We start from the raw sequence: 9253 nt of genomic DNA, 5'->3' as shown, positions 1-9253 counted from the left end.
GTTCTGCGGCTCTGTCCCGGCGCAGCTCGCTCCAAACGTCTCTCCGTGCAGCGCTGCTCCTGTCCGGGTTCACAGCCACGCCAGCCACCGCAACCTCGGAGGACCGCTGCCCAAACCCAAGAGGAGGGGAACAAAGGAACATTCACCAAAAGCACTCATACCAAACGACAAAATGACCAAACTGTCTAAAAAACCAACGTCAACATTCACCCCCGTCTCTCTCGCGTCCGCCCCTTAAACACCGTCTCATCAGTGTTACATGAAACAGCTGGGCTACGCCCCTTAAACACCGTCTCATCAGTGTCACATGAAACAGCTGGGCTACGCCCCTTAAACACCGTCTCATCAGTGTCACATGAAACAGCTGGGCTACGCCCCTTAAACACCGTCTCATCAGTGTCACATGAAGCAGCTGGGCTACGCCCCTTAAACACCGTCTCATCAGTGTCACATGAAACAGCTGGGCTACGCCCCTTAAACACCGTCTCATCAGTGTCACATGACACAGCTGGGCTACGCCCCTTAAACACCGTCTCATCAGTGTCACATGAAACAGCTGGGCTACGCCCCTTAAACACCGTCTCATCAGTGTCACATGGAACAGCTGGGCTACGCCCCCAACCCTTAAACACCGTCTCATCAGTGTTACATGGAACAGCTGGGCTAAGCCCCTTAAACACCGTCTCATCAGTGTCACATGGAACAGCTGGGCTACGCCCCCAACCCTTAAACACCGTCTCATCAGTGTTACATGGAACAGCTGGGCTACGCCCCTTAAACACCGTCTCATCAGTGTCACATGGAACAGCTGGGCTACGCCCCTTAAACACCGTCTCATCAGTGTCACATGGAACAGCTGGGCTACGCCCCTTAAACACCGTCTCATCAGTGTCACATGAAACAGCTGGGCTACGCCCCTTAAACACCGTCTCATCAGTGTTACATGGAACAGCTGGGCTACGCCCCTTAAACACCGTCTCATCAGTGTGACATGAAACAGCTGGGCTACGTCCCCAACCCTTAAACCCCGTCTCATCAGTGTCACATGGAACAGCTGGGCTACGCCCCTTAAACACCGTCTCATCAGTGTCACATGGAACAGCTGGGCTACGCCCCTTAAACACCGTCTCATCAGTGTCACATGGAACAGCTGGGCTACGCCCCTTAAACACCGTCTCATCAGTGTCACATGAAACAGCTGGGCTACGCCCCTTAAACACCGTCTCATCAGTGTCACATGGAACAGCTGGGCTACGCCCCTTAAACACCGTCTCATCAGTGTCACATGGAACAGCTGGGCTACGCCCCTTAAACACCGTCTCATCAGTGTCACATGGAACAGCTGGGCTACGCCCCTTAAACACCGTCTCATCAGTGTTACATGGAACAGCTGGGCTACGCCCCTTAAACACCGTCTCATCAGTGTCACATGGAACAGCTGGGCTACGCCCCTTAAACACCGTCTCATCAGTGTTACATGGAACAGCTGGGCTACGCCCCTTAAACACCGTCTCATCAGTGTCACATGGAACAGCTGGGCTACGCCCCTTAAACACCGTCTCATCAGTGTCACATGGAACAGCTGGGCTACGCCCCTTAAACACCGTCTCATCAGTGTCACATGGAACAGCTGGGCTACGCCCCCAACACGTCACACAGGCATGGATCCGTGTGCACACCGAGCCCCAACACGTCACACAGGCATGGATCCGTGTGCACACCGAGCCCCAACACGTCACACAGGCATGGATCCGTGTGCACACCGAGCCCCAACACGTCACACAGGCATGGATCCGTGTGCACACCGAGCCCCAACACGTCACACAGGCATGGATCCGTGTGCACACCGAGCCCCAACACGTCACACAGGCATGGATCCGTGTGCACACCGAGCCCCAACACGTCACACAGGCATGGATCCGTGTGCACACCGAGCCCCAACACGTCACACAGGCATGGATCCGTGTGCACACCGAGCCCCAAATCCAGCACAGCTGTCAGGTTCCTGACACTTGCAGAGAAACAGGAGCTCACCGAACCACGAAGGAGGGGGCCACACTGGATTGACCCCAGAGCTTAGAATTGTTTCTCTTGGTGCATGTGCTGGCTGCTGACTGCAGGGAGACAGGGACTGCCCCACTCTCCCCAGCAACAGAATGTGTATATAGGCTGTAACGAAGTATAAGGCATTGTTCTCCGCTTTGGAAGCGCTGGCCCCGATATGCATATTGTATAAAGCTGTTGAACTCTCACTTGTGCAGAGCTGTTATTGTGCTGCAGATTTTTATCCAACATAACTTGGGGGCTCGTCCGGGATCCCAACATCTTTACTTCGACTCTCACTGAATACCAAACCTGAAACCGTGCACGGGGGAGTCTGGGACTCCTGAGTAAAGACCTCTTCCCGGATCACTTAAGGAGATTTTTGGGATATGAGAGAGGCCAGGAAAGGTATCATTGAGGGACGGGGTGAGTGACAGGCGGTTGTTGTTGTGCATGTTGTCGTAGTTCTTGTTGTGCGTGTTGTCATTGTTGTGAAGGAGATGAAACAGAGGTGTATTTGTCCAGAGATGTGGCGAATATGGACTTTGTGCATCCGGGGAGTGCAAGGCATGTGCGCATGTGGAAAGAAAAGTTTAAATTTAATGGTAAATTGTTGGTAGAGAATACTGGCAAGTTGTTATCGGAGAGAAAAAAAAAGAAGCAATAAAAAGGAGAAAAGCGAAAGGCAAAAAGAAATGATGCCATGTCATTTCAGGCGGTAAACAAAGAAGAATTGTAGACCTCCGTGTAACCCCTATAAAAGTACAGCTTTGGGTTTACCGACTATTGTTTGTTGTTTGGTTTCATACTAAATAGTTTTCATATTATTATCTAACTTTATGAAGAAACTTTCGAGTTAACTGTAGTTGCTTAAAATGGCCACTAGATTGCGCTGTGCTGTGTAGTAAATGCAGTGGACGTGAGCATTGCATGCTGGGACCAAGACACTCCAGCGTAGCCTGATGCTAACGGGACCATGATATAGCCACAAGTAGAGTAAATTGCATTTTCATGAGAGAAACACTGCTTTATTTTCATATTTATGAGTCTGCACATGTTCGAAGTTGCGGTGAGAGAGTCCCAGACGGCTGCAACCGGAGGATTTGCTTTCTTTTGTTTTATATGACCAAGGACTCCGATTGTTTTTTTTTTGAGTGCTGGATCTGCACTTTGTGGGACAGCGTCGATCCCAACCAGGATTCCTGTCTGAAGTGAGGCAGGGTAGAGAGGATTTGAAACTCTCCATCTTCATCATCTTCCTGAAGAGTCACACCTGCAGCAGATAAGATCTAAGCTGCGTGCAGCAAGCATACAAACATACATACACACTTTACCCGGGTAACACACACTGAATAAACTTGGACGGACATGGATGCAAACTTTGGACTGGACTTTAATGAACATTGATATCAGACAGCAATAAGCTGTGAAGGCACACTTTACTCTTGTTTATATTTTTTATTTTTATATTGGGAAATTGAATCGGAATTGTGATTCGCACTGTTTTGTTGATTGGGAAAATAAATATTCCTGTGTTTACCTTTGCCACTAACTTATCCCTCACTCCTTGAGTTGAACCTGAGAGTACAGTAGTCAATTTAGTGTTGTTCTTACTGGGTTACGTCCGCAAAAAAAATTAGGCTCCACGGAGGGAGAGGCAGTCGACCCTCCCCAGAATATGCCACCGCTGTATTCTGGGACTGTACCTAAATTGACTCCGAGTCTGTCTCCGGCTGGGCCAGTGGGTAACTTATACCCCACTCTGCCGGAAGGCGGATTCGGTAACCCAACCATATACCCGCCGACACCACCCGGCAAATCATTAAATTCTGATTACAGACCAAGACCTTGTCCGACTGACTGAAGACGAATACACTTTTGATCAGTACCCTGTGATACAAATGCCCTCGGGAGAAGGGCAGGGGGGAACTCAGTGGGTCTACAGACCATGGGCCCAGCAAGATATAAAAAGGTGATGGACTCTGTGACACACCCCACAGAGGGACCAGAAGATTGTATCAGACGATTGGGACAATTGATACAAAGTTACAGACCAAATTTGGTGGAATTAGAATCATGTATGAGCGTGATGTTGGGCATTGAGTGGTGTCAGGTTGAGGGCGCCTGGAACCCTCTCAATGACCAAAACCAAGCTGTCCCTTATCAAGATCCTCCTGTACCAGGTGTAGACCCTGGGGCCCCTACTGGGGCCCGATAAGGGGACTGCAGGGCGGGCCCTACTGGGGCCCGATAAGGGGACTGCAGGGCAGGCTCAGACAGGTCTATGCAGCACACGCGACTACTCTCCAGTAGCCGATTGCACGCAGGGACCGGACAAGTCAGTCATGCACTATTTGGCTCGGCTCGACAAGGTGTTTAGGGCAAACAGCGCCATCCCATACCCTCATGGAGCATGGGATGATGTAGGAGGCTATGCGTTGTAACTAAAAAATGGAGGATGGTGCAAGACCTGTAGGCGATCAGTCCAAGAGCTCCCATAGTTCCAGATCCACATACTCTGCTGAATGACCTGTCACCAGAAGCAGGGTTCTTCTCGGTGATAGACCTGGCAAATGCATTCTTCTCAATACCGGTTGCGAAAGAATGCCAGTTTTGGTTTGCATTTACTACATTCAAGGGAAAAAGATGGACTTACACTCGGTGCCCGCAAGGTTTCTGTGAATCGCCCACCATTTTCTGTCAAGAGATGGCGGCAAATATGGCAAAATTCAAACCGCAGGGGGGCAGTCAAATGATGTTGTATGTTGATGACATTCTGATTTGTTCCTCTGATGAGGAGACCTGCAAAAAGGATACTTTGGAGTGTCTAAACTTCCTTGCAGAGCAAGGACACAAGGTCAGCAAGGGCAAACTGCAGTTGTGGAAACTGGAGGTAAAGTATTTGGGCCGTCTAATTTCCCAGAACGGTAAACGCCTGGAAGATGGTAGAAAAACGGCCATCCTAAATGCACCAAAACTACAAACCAAACAGCAACTGATGTTATTTTTAGGAATGGTAAATTACTGCAGAGCACAACTATGCGGAACTGACAAAACCACTGACTGACCTCATAGACACCAGGCCTATGACAGCCCTGGAGAAGGTCCGATGGACACCTGAGGTGGAAGAAGCCTTTACGATGAAGCAGCAAAAGAAGCCGCATCACACACAATCTGTTGCACATACAACAGAACAAAAAAGTGATTTGGATCTGGAAAAATTCCTGGATATGCAAAAACAAACACTAGAACCTGAAAAAAAAGATTCTGGGAGAAACCTAACTGTAAATTGAACAAAGATACTGGACTCTGGGAGGGCCCAGAGGGTAAACCAGTACTTCCAAGAAATTTATTCGACTTGGTTTCTGAATTGAGTCATGGGAAGACCCATGTCTCCAAAGGAGGGATGGTAGACCAAGTCAGACAAGTGTTGACAGCATTTGGATACACAACTTACTCACTCAATTTTTGTAAAAAAATGTTTGATTTGCATCAAAAACAACCCACAGGGGATGTGTAAACCAAAACCAGGCAAGATCCCTGGAGCTGAATATCCGTTCCAGTTTTGGATGATGGATTTCATGTCCCTTATGGTTGGTGATGATTTGCCCATGTTCATGATGGGTGGATATTTCCCCTGCAGCTCATTCAGACACCATAACGGTGGCAAAAGCCTTGTGCAGGGAAATCATTCCAAGGCACCGAGTGCCGCAAAGATTATACAGTGACAATGGACCAGAATTTGTTTACATGGTCATTGCACATATTTGTAAGCAATTGGACATAGAACTCAAAACCCACTGTGCCTATCACCCTCAGTCAGCAGGACTGGTGGAAAGAACAAATGGCACTATCAAAGGGAAATGGCGCAAAATGATGCAAGAGACGGGAAAGAATTGGACTCACTGTCTCCCCCTGGTAGCTTTAAGCAAGAGAATTCTGAAAGAACAGAGAGGTCTCTCCCCAGTTGAGAGAGTATATTGGAAACCATACATTATGCCCATATTTGGAAAGATAATGAAACCAGCAGATGACCAGACACTGGTAGACCACATGAGGGTAATGTTGAAACAAAAAACAGTTATCAGTTCTGTCTTAACCCCCACAGAAGCCAGTAGAACCAGAAGACGATACAGTGAAGAGACTGGGTGGTGGTAAAAGACATCAAGAGGAAAACCTGGGCGTTGCCCTGGTGGAAAGGACCATATCAGGTGCTGTTGACCACGCCCACAGCAGTAACCATACCAGGTGCTGTTGACCACGCCCACAGCAGTAAGAATTGCTGAAAGATCTTCCTGGGTGCACCTCACTCACTGTAAAAAGGTAAACACGACAGTAACAGAGGGACAAGCAGACACCTAAGAACTGAAGACCGGTTACAAACGGGGGTCAATACAACAGGCATCATCCGTCTCAAACCCGGTGAAGAAAACAACAACAGCTCTTGGGATTAGTCGCTGCCCATTGGCGAAAATGAGATGAACAACCTTTAAGAGAATAGCAGCTGCAGGGCTGGCTGGGGGGATAGTGCTGATAACAGGCTGACTGTGCGTAATACTGGGGGGATAGTGCTGATAACAGGCTGACTGTGTGTAATACTGGGGGATAGTGCTGATAACAGGCTGACTGCGTAATACTGGGGGGATAGTGCTCATAACAGGCTGACTGTGTGTAATACTGGGGGGATAGTGCTGATAACAGGCTGACTGTGCGTAATACTGGGGGGATAGTGCTGATAACAGGCTGACTGTGCGTAATACTGGGGGATAGTGCTGATAACAGGCTGACTGTGCGTAATACTGGGGGGATAGTGCTGATAACAGGCTGTCTGTGCGTAATACTGGGGTGATAGTGCTGATAACAGGCTGACTGTGCGTAATAACAAAGGAGCACCACCAGCCCATTCCAAAACAGGTTACTGATTATCATAAAAGAGCAGCTGCGAGCAGCGATTGGTACCGGTGGGTTAACAAAACAACACTGGCACGCCCTCCCACAGGTGACTGCCTGTCGTGTAGTGGGCCTCCATTTGCGATAAAGCCTTTGCCTATAGTTCCACACCCTCATACGTGGAGTAAATGTGAGGCCTTCCACACGGGGCCAGAGATGAAGGCATGGGATAGCCAACAGGAGAGTTTAAACTGCACGTGCCCAACGTGTGCAGCAGTGGAGTCTGTGTAATGTTGGGGGAGCAGTGTTGTATTTACATTCCCAGCACTACGGAGGATGGAGAGGGACTGGACGCGGTTCTGACTCGGATGAAGAAGATGTCTGAAAAGATGCAGGAAGGAGCAGGGACCGCTGATTGGCAAGGAGGCCTGGGAAGGTGGTTCTCTGGCTGGACCGGCATCCTGATCACCAGACTGACGATTGTCGGACTGTTTCAGACTCTAACAGTCCAAAAGAGAACCGGACTGTGATGATCAATATGACGATGTGAACTTGGCAGCATTGCCTAATATGTTTGCTGAAGAGTAGAGTCAACTATAAAAATGAACCCTTTTAAATTAAAATGGTGGAGAGTAATCATTTTAAATAAAAATCATGGAGAGTAATCATTTTAAATTCAAATTGTGGAGAGTAATCATTTTACTGGCGACCTGTCCAGGGTGGATTCCTGCCTTTCGCCCAATGTATGCTTGGATAGACTCCAGCCCCCCTGTGACCCTGTTCAGGATAAGTGGGTTAAGATAATGGATGGATGGATGGTAACCATTTTAAATTAAAATCATGGAGAGTAATCATTTTAAATGAAAATAGTGGAGAGTAATCATTTAAAATTAAAATCATGTAGATTAATCATTAGGAGAGTTGTAATGACAAAAAGGAGGGAATTTTAATTGCCTCATGAAATATAGCTCATATGGCATTAACTGTGTAATTTGTGCAAAGCATTACTGTTTTTTACAATCGTTTTCACACTTGTCTCAATACCATGTCCACTTTTTCAAAACACTTAACACATTCACCATATCATTAGACTATGTGAACTAAACTGTGGATATTTTAGCATTGCTTTCATACTAAAGGCATTCAATCACCACTTCTTCCAAAATTCATGAATACCTCTCTCAGTCAGTGTTCACTACCAGCAAAAGTTTGTACAAATACAGCACAATTTGCAGACATTTAGATACTCTGTTCAAAACAGTTAACTTTCAGTTCAAAACCCAATAAAATTCTGATCATTGTGGAGGGAAATATGCTGCATTTTGGCAGAAAAATGAAACTATATGCTTGAAATACGTAAGACAGATCATTCTGATTTGAGCAGAAAGTTTATTCAGTTTATTCAATTTTTTTGTTTGCAGCCTTGTTACCATCTATGCAAAAGAGATCATACTTGCATTGAAATGTGCACGTATATCGGGTAAATATAGATGTAGTTGTAGTGAAAAACCTACCCAGGTGTTTGTTGTTTGTGCCCCGTTACCACATATACAAAAGGGGCCATCTTTGGATTGGCATTTGAATTCTTTAGCCTTGGTGGGGAAAATGGATGCAGCCAGAGGCAGAGGAAGAAGATGTCATGGAAGAGCAAGAACAGTTGTGTCTGATGAAATCAGAGCCACAGTCATTGATCATGTGGTAAATCATGGTCTGTCCCTGAGGGAAGCTGGTTGAGGGTTCAACCAAACTTGCCTAGATCCACAGTGGCTTCAATAGTCAGGATTTTCAGGCAAACCAACAGGTACTATACAGTATTTACAACATTCTGACTGAAGGAGTTCAATTGATGTGTATATTACAGCAGTACTGTGATTTGAGAAGTCTCCAGAAAAAGCAGGGGGAAGGGGAATAATGTTTCACACAGTCACACATGGGGAAGGGGAATAATGTTTACGCCTCAAAAGAAGGATACAATAGTTGGGATGGTCATTGTCAACAACAGCATCAGCCTAAGAGAAATACGCAACAACATAATCGCAGACAAGAACATATTTCCAAACATTGACAGTGTAAGCACTACAACCATTTCAAGAGTGCTACAGAAACATCAGATCAGGATGAAACAGTTGTACACTGTCCCCTTTGGCAGGAACTCAGGTACCAATATAGATAGATAGATAGATAGATAGATAGATAGATAGATAGATAGATACTTCATTCATCCCGAGGGAAATTTTAGGCATCCAGTAGCTTATACATACACACATATACACACATATCTCACACACATAAAGATCAAAATCACTCACAGAAATGTAAG

The sequence above is a fragment of the Conger conger genome, chromosome 6 (assembly GCF_963514075.1).
Source record: "Conger conger chromosome 6, fConCon1.1, whole genome shotgun sequence".
NCBI lineage: Eukaryota > Metazoa > Chordata > Actinopteri > Anguilliformes > Congridae > Conger > Conger conger.
This window is presented reverse-complemented; position numbering follows the sequence as displayed.